Source organism: Lipotes vexillifer, unplaced genomic scaffold (genome assembly GCF_000442215.2).
Source record: "Lipotes vexillifer unplaced genomic scaffold, Lipotes_vexillifer_v1.1 scaffold1272, whole genome shotgun sequence".
Taxonomy (NCBI): Eukaryota; Metazoa; Chordata; class Mammalia; order Artiodactyla; family Lipotidae; genus Lipotes; species Lipotes vexillifer.
This window is the reverse complement of record NW_006779909.1, coordinates 252897-275529: the sequence shown is the minus strand read 5'-3', so window position 1 is coordinate 275529 and position 22633 is coordinate 252897. Positions and strand designations below refer to the sequence as shown.

The following is a 22633-nucleotide window of genomic DNA, read 5'->3' as shown; positions in this document are numbered from 1 at the left end:
AATATTTTTCTAGTTTTTATTTCTATAGTATCAGTTGAGCTCACACTATACATACGTTTTCTGTACTATTTTGTTTATCTCACATGTCATAAACCTTCATTCATGGCATTAAAATTCTTCATAAATGTAATTTTTAGTGAATGAACAAATAATATAATTTTTAGTGGCTTCTGTACCACCATTTATTTAACCATTTATTTCCTCAAGGGTGAAGCATTTGGATAATTTCAAAATTTATTATAAAGAATTCTGAGATAAGCATCTTTGTATGAAAACTTCATTTTTATTATTTCTTTAGGATAGATCTTAACGATATAATTGCCAAGTGAAAAGAATGAACATTTTCAAGGCTCTTCATATATATTATAGTTTGTTTGTTTGCGGTACGCGGGCCTCTCACTTTTGTGGCCTATCGCGTTGCGGAGCACAGGCTCCGGACGCGCAGGCTCAGCAGCCATGGCTCACGGGCCCAGCCGCTCCGCAGCATGTGGGATCTTCCTGGACTGGGGCACGAACCCGTATCCCCTGCATCGGCAGGCGGACTCTCAACCACTGCGCCACCAGGGAAGCCCAAGTTTTTGGTTTTTTTAAGGAAAGTTTTGATCAGTTTATATTTGTCTTACTGAAGCGTGACATTTTAGCACTATTCATTAAAAATATTTGCTAATTTTGTTGGTTAAAAGTGATATTTTAAATATATTTCTTGCCTTTATTTACATTTATTTGCTTACCAATGAGGCTGAACATTTTGTTGGGTTTGAGAGTCATTTGTAATTCCTAGAAGTGAGAGATTAAAATACATATGCTATGCATATAAGTATATTAATTGGCATATTTAATATTATTAGCATACAAGACATCTAAAGAGATTGTAGAATATTGTTTCAAGTGGAAGAACAGAAAGTAAAGGCCAAGTGATGTAGATCTTCCAAAGCAGACCATAGTCATGAGGGGAACTAAGTAAGTGTGGGATCATGAAGCCCAACATGGAAAGAGTATGGAATAGACAAAGAGCAGGAAACTCAAAGGGCTGGGGGCTGGGTGGAGATGAAGGCCAGACGGTAAGTGAGGGAGGCGCCCACTCACTATGGTCCTCCACCTCCACCTCCACCAGGCCTCGGGAGCTTCTCAAGCTTTCCAGGCAGGCTCTTGTTTACGCAAGTCTGTATTTCCCTCAAATTTGGCAGTTTCCAAGGGTATGGATCTTTTGTATACCCTCTCTCCCACCCACCCAGTGTGTCTCTTAAATGTGTAGTTTATTGCTTTTAATAATGGAGGTTGCTGAGACTATATTTTGTATATTTTTTGTTTCTTGGCCCTGAAATCTGTTTTCCATAGTGTGTACATTCTTTTGAATTAAAGAACCATAAAACTACCAGAGAAAACTAGAAATGGAGAGGACTGCAGAGTTTATGCACAATACAATTTAGCAATGAAGTTAAGGACTGAGGGTGTTGGTTGGCTCAAACCTAGATTTTAAAAAATAATATTCCAAAGTGCTACCTGATGGTTAACAGCACTCACACTATATATTTGTGCTTTTACTGCTTATGACTGAATGCTGTGCCATGAAAAACGTTTTGCCCCATATTACTGACACAGTATTATGGCACCATCCTTCTCCTGGCTGCTCAGGCTGAAATGTGAGTCATCCTGGACACTGCCATCCCACAGGTCATCCATTAACCAGCTCTGTCCACCCTGCCTTTATGATACTACTCAAAGTCAACTTCCCTTCTCACAACCCCAGGGTCACCAAGCTAGTGTAAGCCACCATCATCCCATCCCTGGATGACCAGAACAGCCTCCAGCCCATCTCTCCTCCTTTGCATGCCTGGGATCTCTTTTCTACACCAGAGTGATCTTAAGAAAAAGAAAATCAGATCTCATCATTTTTCTGCTCAGAATCCTCCATTAAGCCCAACAGAATCAAATTCCTTGCCTATAAGCCCTTCATCTGACCCCTGTTTGCTCTGCTCACCCTACTTCAGCATCACTCTTCTTTTCTTGCTATTCTTCAGATACCCCAAGCTTCCTCCCTCACTGCAATCTTTCCTTGAGAAAAAAAGGACAGCCTCCATTTTTTCCTCCTAACTCTGCTTTATTCTTCCTCACAGCATTTGTCACTATGCCCCCTCCCCAAAACATATATATTTGCTTGTTCATTATGTTTCCCCAGTATAACAGGAAGGATCTCGTCTGTCTTGGTCACCACTTTATCTTCAGGGTCTAGAACAAAGACAGTTGATGACCAGTAACCATTTGTTGAATGATCAAATGACTCATATAACCAATTCAAAATTGAGTGTCTTGAGAAGTTACCATTTGCTCATAGAAAATTAAGTTTATCATGTCTAAACTGTTTGCTTCAGTACTATTTTATGTTGTCCTTTTCCTTTTTTTTTTTTTTTTTTTTTTTTTTTTTTTTTTTTTTTTTTTTTTTTTTTTTTTTTTTTTTTTTTTTTTTTTTTTTTTTTTTTTTTTTTTTTTTTTTTTTTTTTTTTTTTTTTTTTTTTTTTTTTGCGGTACGCAGGCCTCTCACTGTTGTGGCCTCTCCCGTTGCGGAGCACGGGCTCCGGACGCGCAGGCTCAGCGGCCATGGCTCACGGGCCTAGCCGCTCCGCGGCATGTGGGATCTTCCTGGACCAGGGCACGAACCTGTGTCCCCTGCATCGGCAGGCAGACTCTCAACTACTGTGCCACCAGGGAAGCCCTTGTCCTTTTTCTTGAACATACATTCTTTGCTAATTTTAGCATTCTATCTAATCAGCCTTGCAGTTGATCTTTTAAAGATGTCCTCGTGTTTCTAATTAATGACTTAACCAGTGTTTATAGATCTACAGCAGCTAAAGTTTTAATCTGCTTGATTCTTTTTTGTACAGTTTCTATTATTTCCATATTAAAAAAATTTTTTTTCTTTACAATATCTACTTCTATATTCTCAAAAAGTAAGAGCTTCTTTTAAAAAAAAAAAAATGTTCACAGTCTGTTAAAGACAACATAACTTATTTAGTACCTTGACAGCCATTCAAGCCCCAGACAATATTCAATTCCTTGGTTGATTAAGGTATTATATTTATAAAATATATTATGTTTAAGGTTAATGCCAATGTTGATAATACCCAATTCTTGAAATAAAAAAAATTCTTCAGGAAAGAAGTTTCTTTTTTCTTTTTAATCACAAAGTAAAGAGATTCAGAGAAGTGCATGTTTTAAAGTTGTGAGGTTTGTGATTGCCGTGTTAGTAACCTAATATGACTGTAAATCAGAATGCAGCCTACTGGCATCTCTGGCAGGAAGCTTTTGCCCGTGGACTTTGGTCAATTTGATAACACTCCCTACCTGACTCTATAGCACTTAGTGCCTGCACAGCAGGTGATGCTGTGTTTCACCCGGTATTTTATATGTTTTAATTGTTTGACATTTAATTATCTCTCCAAAAAGATTATTAGCTCCTAGTTAATGGAGTCCACGTCAGGGTCCAGATCTTTGACTGCTTTCTCCCCCTGTGCTTGAGTACATCCCAGGATATTATTGAAAATAAATACGTTTGGATGGAAAAGCACAGTACTTGGTAAATCCAGAATGGTAGGGGATTTCTGTGGTAATTTAGAGGAAATTAGTAAAACACCATTTAATTATTAAAGAGCAAAACTTACATAATACTTTTCAAGATCACACACTTCCTGAGCTCTCATTATCCTGATTGCTCATTGGGGGCGTGGCGGGGGCAGTCTACCTTTTACATTATGACTTTTCTCTAGCAAATGTGGGACACAGGGCTTGGATTTTACACATTATTTATGACTTTGTAATGGATATCTCCTCTCCACTTGCATTCAATATTTATTCTGTACTTCCTCTTTTAAAAATAAAGAGTCTGTTCAAACTACAACAGGATATATAAGGGTAAAGGCTGGTAATTATGAGACACTACAGTTTGCTATGGTAGAGGGGCAGAAAGGGATCACTTTAAAATCTAACAGCTTTCTAAGAATTAATGAAGAGTGCTGCCTAAGATAGAGGAAGAGTGTAGGGAGCGAATTGTCTTTAGATTTAAATTAGATTCTGTGACTTTTATAAATTATCATTTTACTCACCGAGCATTAAAGGTTTTCCTCCCTGGCTTCAAAGATACCATCTTACTCCAGAGGGAGTCCCTGGCGGTCCAGTGGTTAGGACTCCACGCTTCCACCCCCGAGGATGCAGGTTCCATCCCTGGTCGGGGAACTAAGATCTTGCACAGCCTCGAGGTGAGGCCCCCATCCCCACCCCCAAATGTTCCAAAGGTTTTCTGTAAGTACAGAAATGCCTGTCACTGGCAGGCTCAGAGCAGCAAGGTCAAGGGTGGGTAGGTAGCTAGAGAGGTAGGTAATTAAGAGGAAAGAAAGGAGAGGGAGGGAGGAAGGAAGATTACTTATCTAGATGTGGTAAAATGTGATCTCTGAGAGCCAGAGTGCCTGGGTTCAAATCCTCATCCACTATTTGCTAGCTCTTTGTCTTGATCAAGTTACTCTATTTCTTATGCCTTAGATTACTCATCTGTGAAATGGAGACATTACTAGTACCTACTGCAAGATATATTTATGAGGGATGCATGTGTTAATATATGTGAAGCACTTAGTAACCGTGCCTTGTGTCTGACAAGGGCCATAGAGAGAAGTTAGCTACTGTGATTTTATTATAGATGGAGGTGATGAGTTTAAGTAAAAGTTAGGAAATTTAGGTGATGATTCTGCTTTGTGCCTCTTCATTGGCTGCTTCCCCAAATGTACCCTTGTCAGTGTTGTATGTAATAAACATGGGTGCTTGAAGTCTGTGGTCTCCTCATGTCTGCCTGTGACACAGGAAGGTGGAGAACACAAGAAGGACTGCTTTTGTGACAAATATAAATTTTAAAGTAAAAAAAAAAGTATCCCTGGCTTGAGTAAAGCTTGGGAAGGAAGGAGTTGGTTGGATATGGCATAGGGTTATACTTTATTGGGTAAATCTCTCTGTCACTTTGAGAAGTTAGAGACAAGCTCTGTAGTACAGGCATAATTAACATATAATATTGTAAAGCTTCTGGATTAACTCATGCAGTGCTGATGCTGGAACCCTAGATTCTGAAAAAAAAAGTTAGTAGACCTGATCCATGCCCACCTCTCTCTTCTTGAGTCAGTGTTCCCTGTCATGATGAACGTTTCCAAGAAGTAGGGACTCAGTCCCGCATATCCCCAGTAAGGGTGAAGCTAAAGACTGTGATTAAATAGGGGCGAAGGGGGTGAGCTAGAGTAAGGGTGAGAGGAGATCCCACTGCAGCCCAGCCTGGCCAATTTAAACCCTCTGAAGTTCCTGCTAACCTGAGAAAGGAGGGGAAAATTCGTTTTACTTCAAAACAATCATCCCTGGGGCTTCCCTGGTGGCACAGTGGTTGAGAGTTCGCCTGCCGATGCAGGGGACATGGGTTTGTGCCCCAGTCCGGGAAGATCCCACATGCCGCGGAGCAGCTGGGCCTGTGAGCCATGGCCGTTGAGCCTGCGCGTCCGGAGCCTGTGCTCCGCAACGGGAGAGGCCACAACAGTGAGAGGCCCGCGTACCAAAAAAAACCCCAAAAAACAATCATCCCAAAGCACTTAATTCTCTCTTGGGTTCCTTTCCGTAATACCGTGTACCTGGCTCTTACTACTGTATTTAAGATGTCTGCTGCCTTGCCTATGTCCACATTAAATAGCTATACTATGTAAGCAGGAAGTACTTGACATATGATTTAAATGAGGGTAGGTATATGCTTTAAGAGTGTATCCCACTAGACATCTAATGGATTCCAAGCTCAATTTTTATAATAAGTAATAATAAATATACTTTCCCTTGTAAGACAGGGACCGTGCAGGATGGTCCCCCGCCGCTCTGGCCACACACACACATTTTCCTTCCCTGCTGTTTCTTCTCTTTAGCTCCTTCATAATCTAACATACTATATATTTTACTGATCTATTCATTCAATGTCTGTCTCCCCCGATGAGACTATAGCGTTCATGAGGGCAGGGATTTTTGTCTGTTTTGCTTACTGTTATAGCCCCAGTACCTAGAACAGTGCCTGCCACTTAGAAGGTACTTGATAATATTGATTGAGTGAACGAAATACACAAATATTAGTTATTATAATTTTACTCGTTAAAGCAATTGTACCAGTTGAGAAGATACCATTTAAAAATTTTAGATGAAAGCCCTCGGATCCTTTTCTGATGTCCAGATAAGATAAACTCGTCAGCCCAGATATGGCAATGTCCATTATTTAATTCTTCCTGTTGATACCGTTAATGGGATATTTAACAAATTAACCGAAAGAGAAAACATAAAAGTAGAAAAAGACTTTTTGGTCTAAAGCAGTGGTGGAAGAGAGCAGGTAAAGGGATGTTAACAACGCATGCAGCTGAGGCCAAGGCATGTATATGTAGCGTGTATGTGGAAACCAAAAGCTGTCTTGGAGGCATTAATCCTTTTATAATATTGCCATTCTTCTGGTGGGTTCTGTTTATCACATACATTCTTTAGGAGGACTCTCATATGTATACCTGCATGCCTTCATCTCTTTGAACTCACTTTTCCAATGTTGGTTAGTTAGTGTCATGACCAACTATTGTTGCTGACACCACCAATACAGATATATGGCATCAGTGCCAGTAATCGACACTTTTTCAGATGAAGACTAGTACCTCAGTGTGTGTGTGTGTGTGTGTGTGTGTGTGTGTGTGTGTACAGTTTCTTCCTCTTATGCTTTAGTCATGTATTAATACAATGCCCAATTTCAGCAAAGGTTTTGAAATTCTAAATACATAGTGTAAAATTTACTTCTGGAAAACTATATACTACTATTAAATAAAGAGCAAAGACACATTTACTTGATCTTTACATCAGCTATATCTTTAAGCCTTTAGGTAAGTGAAAATAAAAAAGAATGATCTCCTAGTAGGATGTAAAAGGGACTTTAATAGATATTACCTATATTTAAAATAGCCCACATAACAATTTCCTGGCTTATTACCAGGTCTTCACTCATGCTCCAATTTCTCTTCTCCCAGGCCTGTCTGAATCTTCTTATTCCTTTTTCCAGATCTACCTTAGAGCTCATCTTGTCTCAAGCTTCTGTTTTGCACCTATATTTTTTTTTTTCCTCTACTGTCTCAGATCTCAGATTTGCCTGCTGTCAGTTCACTATAAAAACAAAGTTGCCTTGTTAAAACAAAGGATGCTCTTCCAGGGATGACCAAGGCACACCAGAGCTATCAGAAGTTAAGGCAGCAAATGTAACATGTGTCTGCTCTGATGCCACTGACACACAGTTTTTATACTGATACATCTCCCTACATCGAGGGCTATGTAATAGGAGTCAGTGTCACTACCAGTAGAAGGGATGACTTTTACTTTTTTCGCATACGTGTCTATATTGTGTGCATTTATAATAACTTGTGTGCATTGTTTTTGCCAGGACCGTAGATATATGTGTGCCATATATGTATTTTTAAAATTAACTCTGTTCAAAGCAAAAGTAGGGAGAAGTTGCTCATTTTTTGTTTAGGGCAGGCGGTAGTTTTAATTATTGCTTTTAGATATCCAGTGAAAAGCTGCCCTGTCCTTACCACCTTACTCTTAAAATTTATCATCCTGAGTTGGTTTGTTTCCTGTGTTTTTGCATTCTTGGTAATGTTTGGTATACGAATTCACACATAAACACACACACACACACACACACACACACTCTCTCTCTCTCTCTCCCTCCCTCTCTCTCTCTCTCTCTCTCTCTCTCTCTCTCTCTCTCTGTCACATGTGCTCACCCACTTGACCGACACCCATTCATACACCAAACCTCCAAACCAAAAATATTCTTCCTAATGCTTAAAGCATGTCACACATCCAGAATTGACAAAAATTCTTATATAATGAACTCAATTACTCTTATATACAAGGCAGATTTTCTGGGTTCCTTTTGTAGTCAAAAGGAATTTAGTCTAAAGTCAATAGTTTTTTGGAAACACTGCCTTAGTATCGTTGAAAAATTGCTTCCATTTTCCTTTAATCAGAACCTAGCAATTTAGTTTTATACAATATTTAACATGATTATAATCTTAGACTTGTTCTGGATTTTGACCCTTTACTAAGTAACCTGCTGATAATTTTCTTGTCACTACTGATAGCTTTAGATTATTTCATTTGGGAGTAATAAAACTGTTTCTCTTAAAAAACATAGGTAGATAAACAGATTTAAAACTTTCTTGTCACTCTGGCCTTTTTACTTCCCATCCTGGCTACTTCAAATTGCTAAAGTTTATGAGATTTAATAAGGTTCGCAATTACAGAACAACTAAGGGAAAACTTGAGGTCACAAGTTTGAAATGTTTGTTTTAGGAAGAGTTTCAGATTTGTTCCTCTCTTTGTACGCTGTGGAGCTCATGTTAATCCTGGTTCAGGTGGTCCCAGATGTCACAGGTTAGCTTTCAGGAACCCTCCTTCAGTCCATCTTCTGGCCCTTTCTCCCCTTGTCTCCCAGCTGCCTGAACTGACAAACTCAACCCCCAGAGTGGGTTCCATCTCTTCACTGCTTGAAGAGGAGTGTATTTACCCTGCTTAAGTGCTTCAGGTCCTGCTGATCCACTGTTATGTCCGGACTGTTTTTCTTATGCATGAATCATGTTTTACCACTCCTTTTTCTTTCTCTGTCCCTTCTATTTTTCTCTGCCTCTTACCAATAAATCCATTTCCAGTTCCAAATGGATGAAGTAAAATAAATGAGGGTTTAGTTCTTGTGTAATTTTTGCCTCTATCTTTTTTCTGCCAGGCTTATCATAAACCCAATTATTGGTACTGATTAGTAGAAAAGATGAAGGGCACTCACTCCAAGTTACCTACCCCAGATACAATGAAAAGAAAAAAAACAATATTTGCTAAAAATAGAACATTTCTAAGAAATCATAGTAGTATTTTTTGAGTACTTTCTATATGCCAGGAAATTTTCTAAGCACTTTATATGTGTGTTCATACCTAAAGTGTTTAGAACTCAACAACTCAAGTGAGGTAATAATTACTGTTTTCTTTGTCTGCAGCAAGCAGAACAACGTAATGGACATCCATCTTGTTTCTAGGAAGGTGAATTTAAAAAAATCATTTGTTTCCTTTTAGTCAGTGTTGGTGTATGAATAAAATATTTCAGTTAAATTTCCTTCTCTATGAAATGTCAGAGCTTTTGTCTTCTTGGGTCTTCCCCAGATCCATTTGTTACAGTAGGTTTGCTATTAAATTTTCAGGCTGCTGTTGAGCATTTTGTATCTGGCAATTTTAACACCTCCCTTCTTTCTGTACCACCCACTCAAGTTCATTTCAGGTGCCCTTAGCAAATGACTCCCAAGGCATTTAAGTGGCCAAAGCTCATTGACCAATGAGGAGAGGTGTGCCATGTATAACAGAGTTACGCAGTTCCTGGATCAGGAGCGAAGTTTGCTTAAGGAAAGCTTTTGTTACCATTAGCCTGTTGCATCCAGATTTCAAGACTGGAAAGGTAGGGAACACCTTATTTGTTGTAATTGGAAGAGAGGAGTTGGTTAAAGTAATTTAGATCATGTAGAATAAACAAATGATCTGTTTTGTTTTTAACTGAAGGCAAAAAAAAAGAAAAGAAAAGAAAAGGAAGTTTGTGAGAATTTCAAATGCTGCACAGTTTGTCTTACCAGCAGCAAAACGGAAATTCCTAAGCTAAGAACATTTTTTTTTTTTAATTAGTTTGTCTAGCATCTCTTCACTTTAACAAACTTGAAAAAACTAGGTGGGAAAAAAAAGTCATGTTTTCATAGATTGCTGCTATTTTAATTATGGGACAAAAAGCAGGAATTTATCAATAATGTCCACATTTATTTCCAAAGTCATTTCAGAGTCAGTCGTTAAAGAAGAAATTTTAAGTGACATGTGGTAAGGAAAGATAAGAAATTAATGGAATTAGCTTTTGAGAGTTACTGCACAGAAGTTAGTGATAATGACTTTTCCTCTGAGTAAATTGCTGGTATAAGATATAGACTGTCTTGTATCAATCATTTTTTCAAGCCAATAGTAAACTTTATAAAATGGAATTAGTTAAGTGTAGGTTTATATACTTTAAAGACTACATAAATTAGTTTCACTTTTATTAGAACGAATAGCTTAGTTATATTTTATGTGCTGTTTAGATTTGTTCTAATATTAACTCAAAGAAACCAGAGATAAAGAATCTTTATTCGCTTCTTTCTACCTGGAAATGGAGCGATTTGGATAGCATTTGAAGCTAATCCTGAAAAGAAAAACCCTCTTCATTATGAATAAAGTATGATGAATCAATGTTGCGACAAAATGTATGCATAAAAAAAACATATATTATTATACTTATTCATTAGCCTACATCTAATGTGTAGTATCAGAAGGTAAGTTTGAGTTCAAAGAAAAGTTTAACTGGTTTCCCATGATTGCTTAATGGCTTAATATGGGCTTTAAAAGCTGTAAATTTCTAACAGAAATTAGATAATATATTTGTTTAAAAATATAATATGAGAGATGGTACCATCTGGTAAAAATTTTTTTTAATTTTTATTTTATATTGGACTATAGTTGATTAACAACGTGTTAGTTTCAGGTGTACAGCAAAATGATTCAGTTATACATGTATCTGTTCTTTTTCAAATTCTTTTCTCATTTAGGTTGGTGCAGAATATTGAGCAGAGTTAATTTTAGTGTTTAGTTAAAACTCTATTTTTGTTTAACTTGTAAAGAGAATTTTTTTAGTGCACATTATCACTAGGTATAAATGCCCAGTGATTTCAGTTATCTCAGATTCTCCCCTTTTCAAAAATTATTTTTATATGCTCCTTTAAAAGACTTGCATCCTGAAATTTTCTACTTATATTAGATTTGTTCATAATGCCACTTTATGAGAAGTTTACTCTCGAGATCTCCCTCATAAGTCTCTTGCTGTGGTTGACTCTTTGGGGGAGGTGGATGTAGATCAAGCACCAGTCATGGAGTTAACTATTCACAGCAGCCATCTTCTCTGGTACAAGTAAATGCTGTTTCTCAATTCCAAGCTGAGGTTCAAAGGTTTAGACTAACTTCACAGATCAGAGGTCAGGCACGAATTGCTGCAATTTGTAGTTCAGTTCTGCCGATATGACAGAATTTCACAGCTATGATGATTGCTTTTTCCACTTCTGCACACAGGCCAGGCCTTGCAGTTAACAGCATAATTTGTACAAGTCAGCCCTTGGCACCCAAGTTTAATGAGTAACTAACTGGTGCCTTAGGTTTCACTGGTACAAGGTGCACATTATAAAAAGGGTCAAATGTCAATGCACAAAGATGGGGGGGTGGGTAGTGATATATCAATAACCACCACCTGTGAATTGTGCGTAAAGAATTAGTAACTTGCGTTAATTTTAAAAATAATTTCTCTGATGTGAATGTTAGCGTGTTTGTTTTCTTTGCTACTAAAAGAGGTAGATTATTTTATTAAATGTTAGCAAGAAAGAACGATATGATTAGAGATTATTGACAACCGTAGAAAGTGAAATTGCAGGCTCTGTTTACTCCTTTCATGGGGTCTCTGATTTCTCAAAAACTTCCCCAAACGTGCCAGCTTTTCAAGAATCTAGGGAACAAATTGGGTAACGAGGTATTTCTGAGCTTATGATATTTATGAGTATCTAACATTCTCTACTTTTCATCTAAAAGGTTAAACTCCTATCTTTATTTCTAACCCAAGTTGAGAATATCTTTTACTGTTTAAAGTTGAATATTGAGACGCTTCAAAAAATTCTTAGATGTTGGGCCTTGAAAATCCATGGGTTTGCCATTCACAGTTTTGACTTCTCATAAATGACTCTGAAGCTGCAAAATACATACATACAGAGTAATTTGTCACTTTTGTTATAACACAAATTTTAGTTTTCCACTCTTCCAGACTGGGGTGTAGAAGCAATCGGATTCTTCCATAGAGCAGAATAATTAAGAGCACAGATTCTGGTCTCAGACCTCCTGGGGTTGAATCCCAGCTTCATCATTTACAGTTAAAGGACCTGAGCAAATGGGCAGCCTCCCTCTCTTTAGTTCCCTCATCTCCAGGATGAGTATAACCATAGAATTTGCTTTGTGGGGTTGAAGTAATGATTAAATAAGACAGTGTACACGAAATGCTTAGCACGGTGCCTGGTGCATAATAAGTACTCTGTGAATATTAGCTGTTATTAATAAAGTTACATGCTTTGTGCACAAGCCTCCCCTACCCTGTACATCATCCCAACTTGTTTAGACTTGGTCTTTCCTCTGTTCAATTCAGGAGGGACACAAGATAAGGCATAGTTGGGTAAGGCGATCTGGGAATGTTTTAGATGCATTCTTTTTGAATATCATGGGAAAGTGTATTTTTAAATTCCTCGGTTTCAAGTCTAGCACTCTTTTATATGCTAGTTTTCCCCCCAATTGATTTGCTGTCACATGGCAAAAGCTGTAAAAAAAGATAAATCCAAATCATCTGGTTTCCTTTAAAGGAGAGTTGTTTTCCTTCTGCCCTTTGGTGAGAAACATTTGAGTTAAAAAAGAAAAAATCCATAAATGATGCCATACCAGTGGGCTAAATTCTATCCCCGATGCTATGTATTATACTTACTAGAATTCATTCTTTCTTTCCAGAAACACCAGAAATGAAAATCTTAAAAAAGTGATTTTCTGTGTTCTATTTCTTCATTTTATTCCTATGCAACACAGAAGTGGCATTTGCATAAAAACGTGATACTGCCAATGACAATATATAAATTATGTGCTTAGCATTAAAAAAGTAGTAACAATCCCTCACACTAATTAAAGTATGAAGCACCTACTCCTGTCCTAGGATTGTGTGTGGGACACTGGGATTATAGTAATGAGTCAGATCTAGATTCTGCCCCGGGCAAGTTTACACTTGCCTGGAGAAGACTGCCATTATACCAACTACTGTAAGATTAAACCATATAAAGTTGCCAATATTCTACCGTTTTTGTCCCCCCAAACAGCAATTTCATGAGCTTCAAGCCAGTGTTATGAGAAGTGCTGTGAGGGATTATATGATGTTTCAGGAATGTTTTGAGGGGCTCCAGGGATGACCTCTGAGGAGTGACGTGTAAGGATGAGAACAAGCTGGCTAGGTAGGAGCATTGGTGAGGGTTTAAGGCACTGGGGACAGCAAGTGTTAAGGGGGAAGTGACACAAGATGAGGCTGGAGGGAGCAGCCAGTCTTCCTTATACCCCTTACTAGGAATACTGATTTTATTCTAAGGGCAGTGGAAGAGAGTGTAGAGGTTTAAGCAGGAGGGTGACGTGATCAAATTGTGTGTTTTTAAAAGGTCACTCTGTCTTGAGAGCCAGATTGCTTGCAGCAGGCAAGAGTGGATGGGTGAAGTCAGCTGGGATACTACTGCAGGCATCCAGGCCGGAGTTGATGGTTGGCAGTTTACATGATGCATTCAAATGTAGTGTCTCATTTTATCCTTGTAACGACTCTCACATGTGGTGTTAATAGCAGCTTCAGTATACCGGGGAGGATGCTGAGGCCAAAAAGTTAGGTGGCGTACGGGTGGTCTCACACTACTGGTGGCAGAGCGAGAACCAGAACTCTGTTACTAGACTGTTGTCCTGGTAGTCTCCCGGTAGCTTTAGGCCCGTGTACTGGCGTCCCTGGGTGTGGGCAACTGGTTTATCTTTAGAAAGGATTTGTTTTTTGTTGTTGTTGTTGTTGTTGTTGTTTTGCGGTACGCGGGCCTCTCACTGTTGTGGCCTCTCCCGCTGCGGAGCACAGGCTCCGGTCGCGCAGGCTCAGGGGCCATGGCTCACGGGCCCAGCCGCTCCGCGGCGTGTGGGATCTTCCCGGACCAGGGCACAAACCCATGTCCCCCGCACCGGCAGGCAGACTCTCAACCACTGCGCCATGAGGGAAGCCCAGGATTTGTTTTTAAGAACAGAATTCTCATTTGTTGGTGGAGGAGTCAGGGTGAGAAAGTCATTTTTAGCCTCGGTTTTTGCGTGAGAGTTGAGAGAAGCAGAATGTGACATGGAACTTGATATTAGATTGGAACATCCTTTGGGAAACAATACATTTATTAATTTCACATACTTATTTACACCCTGCCTCATTGCAAAAGTGGATTTGAACAGCTTTCAAAAATACACATGGTAGACAAAATAAAAAAGAGAGGGTAAAAAAATCAGGGTAGGCAAATTAAGATGATGCCACAGGCATCATAAGTCCAACAAACGATTGACCTCAGATCCCACCATTTGCTGAAGAAGGACCCATGAGTAACTCTTGAGATTCACATGCCTGGAAAATTGAAAACAAACCAGTGTTCTGCTCAGAACAGCTTTTTCTTCTACTGGAATCTAAGAAAATTTCCCCAGTTGGTCTTCCGGAAGGCTTCATGATATAATGGACAATATCCATAGCTTTTTCGCACAACGAGGAGTGGGTGAGGGGTTGGAATGAATTAATTAACCCAGTTTATGTCTGGAAATAATTCTTTTCTCTAAGAACTTCCCCACAAATTTTACATGACCTTCAGTAAGACAGTTTCCTCCACAGTAAAATGGAGGATTTGTACTAGAGATCGACGTCTCAAACAGGGTGCCCCGAGACACCCAATTTTGTGTCAGGAGGAGTGTGAAGCCACGGGAAGAAAGTAGCATGTGGGTTTCGCTTGAAGATTTTTATGACAAAATAATATTAAAATATTTACGAAATGGGTTATGTTTGGAGCCATTCTGGAAAATCGGATTTTTCTGGAAACAAATAGTCCGAAGTGTTTTATTTGGGGGAAATTTTCTGTTACTTGAATAGCTGTGAAAGGCACCTGAATAATAATTCTTCCCATCATTAAGATTTAGCACAAAACTATATAAAACCTATAATTTCATTTATATATTAATAATTTGCTTCCAATTCATAGAGTTTACATGTCCATTACCATGATATTATTTCTCAAAGGAAAAAATTTGCCATTATAGAGAGAAAACTTACAATTCTGCACAAATATGTGCCAGGACTGGTGCTTTACAAGTATTTTCTCTGTTCTCCATGCAGTCCTGCAAGGAATTAGCTCCACTTTATGGATGTGGAGACTGAGGCTCAGAAAAGTTGAATAAATTTGTCTGGATTCACTTAACTAGTAAATGAATAGTGCAGGAGTCTACATTTTATTCTGTTGCCTTGACAGGGTAGAATTAATTTCAGGACATGGCTTGTGTAATTTGCACATTTATTTTTATTTATCAAACACTGTGATGCTGATCATTAGGTATTATCCAGCATGTAGCATTTAGAAAATCAACCTCACAGACGAGGGTGAGGATTATATGCTTTGAGATATACAGAGTTTAACAGCAATTACTCTATGATTTATTTGAGGGTGTGGCTTTTTTTTTTTTTTTTTTTAGTAGATCATTGGTAATAAGGATTAAAGCCAGCTCATGATTTAGTTTTTTTTTTTTAACATCTTTATTGGAGTATGATTTAGTTTTTTGTTTTTTTAATTTTTTAAATTTATTTACTTTTGGCTTCGTTGCGTCTTCGTTGCTGCGCGCGGGCTTTCTCTAGTTGTGGCGAGCGGGGGCTACTCCTTGTTGTGGTGCTCGGGCTTCTCATTGCAGTGGCTTCTCTTGTTGCGGAGCACAGGCTCTAGGCGTGCGGCCTCAGTATTTGTGGCACGTGGGCTCAGTAGTTGTGGCTTGCAGGCTCAGTAGTTGTGGCACATGGGCTTAGTTGCTCCACTCCATGGCATGTGGGATCTTCCCAGACCAGGGCTCGAACCCGTGTCCCCTGCATTGGCAGGCGGATTCTTAACCACTGCGCCACCAGGGAAGCCCGGGAAGCCCTGATTTAGTTTTATTGCTTGTGTTCCCATAAAGTTATGAATCCCGTTGAATGCCTTGCCAGTCATTGCAATATAGAGATAGTTATGGCAGAATAATTTTGGAGTTGTAACTGACTTTAGAAGCCGTTTATTTATTTGTTTGTTTATTTATTTATTTATTTTGGCTGCACCAGATTTTAGTTGTAGCACACAGGATCTTCGTTGCAGCATGCGGGCTTCTTAGTTGTGGCATGCAGACTCTTAGTTTAGGCATGCATGTGGGATCTAGTTCCTTGACCAGGGATCTAACCAAGGCCCCCTGCATTGGGAGCACGGATTCTTACCCACTGGACCACCAGGGAAGTCCCTAGAGGCCATTTAATTGGCAGGTTCCAAATTGTGCTCTGTGGTCCTAAAGATCCTATGGTGTTTCCATACAGCCCCTGTGGATGATGGAGCAGAATGGGTGGAGATGCTTCCCCATATCAGCCCCAACCACCAGTTTAGCCAGCCCCTGTTTTATCAGTTTGTTTCTGCATCTAGGTAAATTTTTGGTGGAAGAAAGGACGCTGCACCTAAAAAAACGAAGGAAAACAAAACAAATATTAAAAAATCAGTTTGAAAACTACTGGTAATCCAACTCTTTTATTTCTTCAGGGGAGCAAACTTTGGCTCAGCGAGGTAAAATAATTTGCCTGAGAACACAGAACAAGGCATGGCAGAACTAGAGTTAAAATCCCAGTCTTCTAGGTGCTCCGAGTCTGGTGTTGCAGCCACTGTGCCATATTGAATCGTGGAAATCATCTGGATCTTCAGATGGCTTAATGAGAGCTCTCCATAGTGAGGAGAGAATATTCCTGAAGTTTGGTAGATTATATTTTCAGATATGAAATACAGGTAAAAGTTTTGTGCTTAGGATATATTTTAACGTCTCATCCAAAATACCCTTATCTTGAACTTAAGTTTCATAATCTGAATGATTTCTATATCATGACTTTTAAGATTATTCTAGGATCCCAAATCCTACTTTTTATAGTACTCCATGCAAAGAACATCCTCAAAAGAGTCTTAACTATTCATTTTAGAGCAGAATAACAAGTTGCTTTTATACCACTTCTAATCAGTTGGTAGTGGTTGGCTGGAGCGCTTGTTTCAGTGGTTTTTGAGACCCTCTTTGGATTCAGCAGGCAAGAATGTGATGATCCATAGTGATGTGTGGCATAAGCCCCCAAATGGGACAGGGGGAGTCCATGAGCTAGATAGTATCATCTCTGTAAAGAGCGCCACCTCTTCTTTTTGTGAATCTATAAGCATAAAATATAAGCTACATGTGTATTCATTCCTAAACATTGTGTTCTGCATTTTGGAGTCAGTGGCGGGGGAGTACGGATAAATAAGACAGAGGGGAAAATAAAACAAAGGAAGAAATTGGTCATTTTCTTATTACTGTTCCCTGTCTTTTCAAGGATAGGAGGAGGAATAAAGGGTTGCATTTCTTGGTTTGTAGAGACTATGTTAATTAGTAATAGTAGTTCATTTTTTGAAGAAAATGGCCCCAAATTCGTAGTGCACATACGAAAATTATATTCAAATAGAAAACATTCCTAGCAATTTTTTTTTTTTTTACCTCTTAGGATTTGCCTCAAAGGGCGCTCCACAAATTGAACTGAGAAATCCCAAGGAAGCTGCCTGAATCTCCTTGCATATTCTTATTCAACATTGTGTAAAGGACCAGACAAATTAAAATTGTGGCTTTTGGTAAGTACCTCCGCTGGTGTCCTTTTCTTCTTCACTTAAGGAAAACATTAAATTTTCATTCTTATGAACCAAGATGTCTGTTGTATAGACAATGTGTACCCGTTGTATGTTTATGTCGCAACGTTAGTGGTACATACAACTTGATAAGTCATTTGGTAAGTCATTTTGAACTGACAATATAAAATCCTTATTTCTTTGTTGTTTACATCTTTGTGGCCCAAGAGGAAAAACTACTGCTGCTGATGTGTGAGGATCTTAGGAATTAAGGAAAAATGTGTATTGCTTATAAATGTCTCCCTCACCAAAAAAAAAAAAAAAAAAAAAAAAAAAAGATCAAGGGTATTTCAATCAGAGTTGTCTTTCGAAATTTTGGATGCAAGGAAGGGTCCTTTGTACAACAAGCCATAGAAGATACTGGTATGTTCTCGAACAGTCCTTGTGCCTTCTCTAATTTCTGTTTCCTCACCTGTCATATAAGGTAAAAATAACTACTGTTATGTTAGACTCTCCAAATCATGGCAATCCAATGAATTACAACATATGTAAATATACTGTGACAACTATATAATTCTGCACAGACAGAAGGTATTATTATTCTGTGGGTGATAATCCTATGTATGCTATGGCAGGGATGGGGGCATAGAAGAAAGAGGCTGCTCGTATCAGCTTCACCCAGAACCTTGGATGGGCAGCCCTCCCGGCCACAGACACGGCCCTCACTTAGCTTTGAAAGGTAGAGGCAGTAGATCCCTGTGTGTTAGGGAGGGGCTACTGGTGACACTGATTGCCCAGCAACTCCCCATGCCCCCCCGAAGTTCCTTTTCATATCCTCTAGGCTGGGTTCTGGATTCAGGGACTCAGAGAGCTAAAATTGTTTTAATTATATATATTTTTTTCTTTTTCTGAAAGCATATTAATTAAAGGAAACTTGGAAATTAAAGAATAACATAAAATCACTTATAATCCCACAATCAAAAGGTAACCACAGTTAACATTATAGTATATTTAGTCCTTTTAAAGCTTTAAAAAATATTTCATATGTATTCTAAAATATTTTTTAACAAGGTTAACAGAGTTGAGAACATGAAATAAGTATTCTAGCCTACAACTATGCTGTAATTTTTATAGCCATTTCCATACTGTTGAACATTGTTTGTTACATCACATATAAATACATGATATTACGTTCATTACATTATGCTATAAATACCACAGTAGTGAATATACCTGACTATAAATTTTACTCATGTCTCCAATTATTTTCTTGGGGTAAATTTCTATAAATGGAATTAATGAGAGGAACTGCTTTTAATGACTACTGTAAAGCTCTTGATGTTGTCAAACTATCCTCCAAAAATGTACCAAATTATATTTGCCTTCCCATCCCCACCTATTATATACGACAATGTTCATACCACTACACACATGTACAGATTGAATTCTATCACGTTGAGAAGATGTAAAATTATAAATATTTCTACAGAAGCTCAGGAAGTATAAGCCTGTTCCCTCCCCCTGACCCAGCCCAGCCTTAACCAACACCAGGTCTCTGATGTAGAAGACAGCATCATCCAGTCGACACTGCATCCACCTTGATCTCTCAGATCTGTTCATGGGGGAAAGCACCTATGAGGCTTGCATTCATTCTCTTGGCATTTATTACGACTGCTTGTGTTCATTTCTGTACTATGTGCTTCCGGGGAACAAAAGAGCTTTTCTCTGTCTACGAGAAGCTTAATTCAGTTGGTGAGTGCAGACAAACAGCAAACAAAAATACTTAACCTTGGATAGGTCACTTAACTTCTCAAGACCTGTTTCTTCTTCTTTAAAGTGAGAGGTTGAATTTGTCTATATCTAAAGAGTGTCTGAGGTGGTTTTTAGTAAAAATATGTGAGTACACAAAGTAGTGAAAACAGCAATAAAGATATCTAAACTTTGAACAACATGATGTGTTGTATAATTTCCATTATCCCACAGTGAAAGCACACCAGTTCTTTAGGAGAAAAAAAGTTTCCCTGCGTTAAACACTAGGAAAAAATTTCAAGTTAATCATATTTTTAAATGTAAAAGTAAAGTAATAGGAAAATCCTTCAAGATGGCCTCTAAGGTTTCTTTTAGCTCTAACATCTATAATTCATAAGTAATAGATAAAATAGCAAAGGCCGAGGACCCCCAAAGCAAAGGAATGGTCAGTGGGCTTCACAGAAATTCGGAGAGTCATTACTAGGATTTTAAAGTGATTGTTTCTACAGATGAGTTCTGTCTAATCATCATCCTCACCACCCATACACTGAAAGTCTGTCCTAGTACTGGTACTGTTCATGAAGTTTAATCAGATTTTCAAACTTTGGAACACACCAAACAGGTTTAAGGAGTAAATAAGCTTATGAATATTTAGCTATCCTTCGCCATTACCACTTACATCTACCAGAAATGTTAAAATTGTCTGACTCAACTACTGAGATACACTGAGCAATGTCAAGGAGACTGGGCCCAAACTTTGGCAAGAAAGTCTGCCACTGGCCATTGCTCTGTCTTTGACCTAGACTGTCCCTTGCACTTTAACACACAGTAGATACTTCATAAATATTTGCTGGATTCCTTTCTACTCAGATTTTGTGCCACTTTGTAATACCGGTTTGTTCTGTACTCAGAAAAAAAAGTTACATATATGTTGGAACAACTTCCAAAATCTAAAAGCATGAAGGATTTGTAATAATACCTTAGACTAGCTCTAATCTTAATCTTGGAACAAGGACACTTTTTGACTAGATTTCACACACTTGAAAAGTCTCAGTTGAAAAGCCAGTATATTGATCATTTGCCTCTCTTTGCAATTTGAATCGTAAATATGAAGAAAAAAGCTGCAAAACCTAGGACATCATTTGTCTAATCATTTTCCCACTTTCTCTTAAAAATCTGCATTCCTTCCTCCCTTACATTCCATATATTAACTCTGCTGGTTTTCCATGACTCTTTTTTTTGTGTGTGTGGTAAAATATGCATAACATAAAATTTACCATTTTAACCATTTTTAGGTGTACAGTTCAGAGACATTAAATACATTCCCATTGTTGTGCAAATATCACCACCATCCATCTCTAGAACTTTCTCATCTTCCTGTACTGAAACTTTGTACCCATTAAACAATAACTCTCCATTCCTCCCTCTCACCAGCTCCTGGCAACCACCACTCTATTTTCTGTCTCTATAAATTTGACTACTCCAGGTATCTCATATAAGAGGAATTATACAATATTTGTCCTTTTGGGTCTGGCATGTTTCACTTAGCATAATATTTTCATGGTTCATACATGTTGTAGCATGTGCCAGAATTTCCTGCCTTTATAAGGCTGAATAATTTTCTATTTTGTATATATACTACATTTTGTTTATCCATTCACGCATTGATGAACATATGGGTTATTTCCACCTTTGGGCTATGTGAATAATACTGCTGTGATCATGGGTGGTACTAATATCTGTTTGAATCCCTGTTTTCAGTTCTTTTGAGTATAAACGCAGTAGTGGAACAGGTGGATCATGTGATAATTCTATGTTTAAGTTTTTGAGGATCTACCATACTGTTTTCCACAGCAGCTGCACCATTTTGTATTCCCACCAACAATGCACAAGGGTTTCAATTTCTCCACATTCCTGCCAACACTTATTTCTGTTTTATTTGAAATCATAGACATCCCAACAGGTATGAAGTGGTATATTATTGTGGTTTTGATTTGCATCTTCCTAATGATTAGTGATGTTGAGCATCTTATGCTTATTAGCTATTTGTGTATCATCTTTGGAGAATTGCCTATTTAACCCTTTGCCAATTTTTAAATTGGTTGGTTTGCTTTTTTATTGTTGAATTGTAGGGGTTCTTTGTATACTCTGGATATTAATTCCTTAATATTTTGAGAAATTATTTTCTCCTGTTCCATGGGTTGCCTTTTCATTCTGCTTACAGTGTTCTTTGATACACAAAAGTTTTCATTTTGATGTAGCCCAATTTATCTATTTTTTTCTTTTGTTGCCTGTGCTTTTGGTGTCATAGAAATCAATGCCAAATCCAATGTCATGAAGTTTTTCCTCTATATTTTCTTCTAAGAGTTTTATAGTTTTAACTCTTATATTAGGTCTTTGATCCACTGTGAGCCAATTTTTGTATATGGTGTATGGTAAGGGCCAGGCTTCCTTCTAAAGAGGTACTTTTCAATCCCATCATGTCTCAAGTGAAGATGTGTGTCAGTTAAGCAACTGGCACACATATTCACATGTATGCTCATCCTTACTCACTTTTCTTTCTCGTGTAGGCTTTTGGTGGTTTCCCAACAGACAGATGAGAGAAAGCTGAAGCAATTGGGGAACTGACAGCCCAGCAGGCTCAGCTCCTATAACTAGGATATAGCAGTGAGAGCTGTGAGGCAGTGGCCAGGATCAGCAAGCATTTTGATGCAAACATGCTTGATGAAATCCCCAATAAAAGAACAGCAGAGGTGCAGTGGACATTGTGGTACATGACTCTTTTTGAATTATGGTTTTCTCAGGGTATATGCCCAGTAGTGGGATTGCTTGGTCATATGGTAGTTCTATTTTTAGTTTTTTAAGGAACCTCCTTACTGTTCTCCATAGTGGCTGTATCAATTTACATTCCCACCAACAGTGGAAGAGGGTTCCCTTTTCTCCACACCCTCTCCAGCATTTATTGTTTGTAGATTTTTTGATGATGGCTGTTCTGGCTGATGTGAGGGGTGGGATAGGGAGCGTGGGAGGGAGACGCAAGAGGGAGGAGCTATGGGGATATATGTATATGTGTAGCTGATCCACTTTGTTATAAAGCAGAAACTAACACACCATTGTCAAGCAAATATACTCCAATGAAGATGTTAAAAAAAAAAAAAGAACAGCAGAGGTAGATAGCATTTTAGGCTGAGAAGAAAAAAGGGAGTGTGTGTGTGTGTGTGTGTGTTATATGTACATATACTTGGCAGCAGAGGGAAAGA

General features: G+C 38.4%; 1 protein-coding gene across 1 annotated transcript in view; it reads left to right on the top strand.

The window, feature by feature from the left end:
* RBM47 (RNA binding motif protein 47) overlaps positions 1 to 22633 on the top strand; it is a 221160-nt gene that overhangs the window by 166362 nt on the left and 32165 nt on the right. The window contains exon 4 of the mRNA XM_007453037.1: positions 17507 to 17630. The gene's annotated coding sequence lies outside the window, so the exon portion shown is untranslated. The remainder of the gene's footprint in view (positions 1 to 17506; positions 17631 to 22633) is intronic.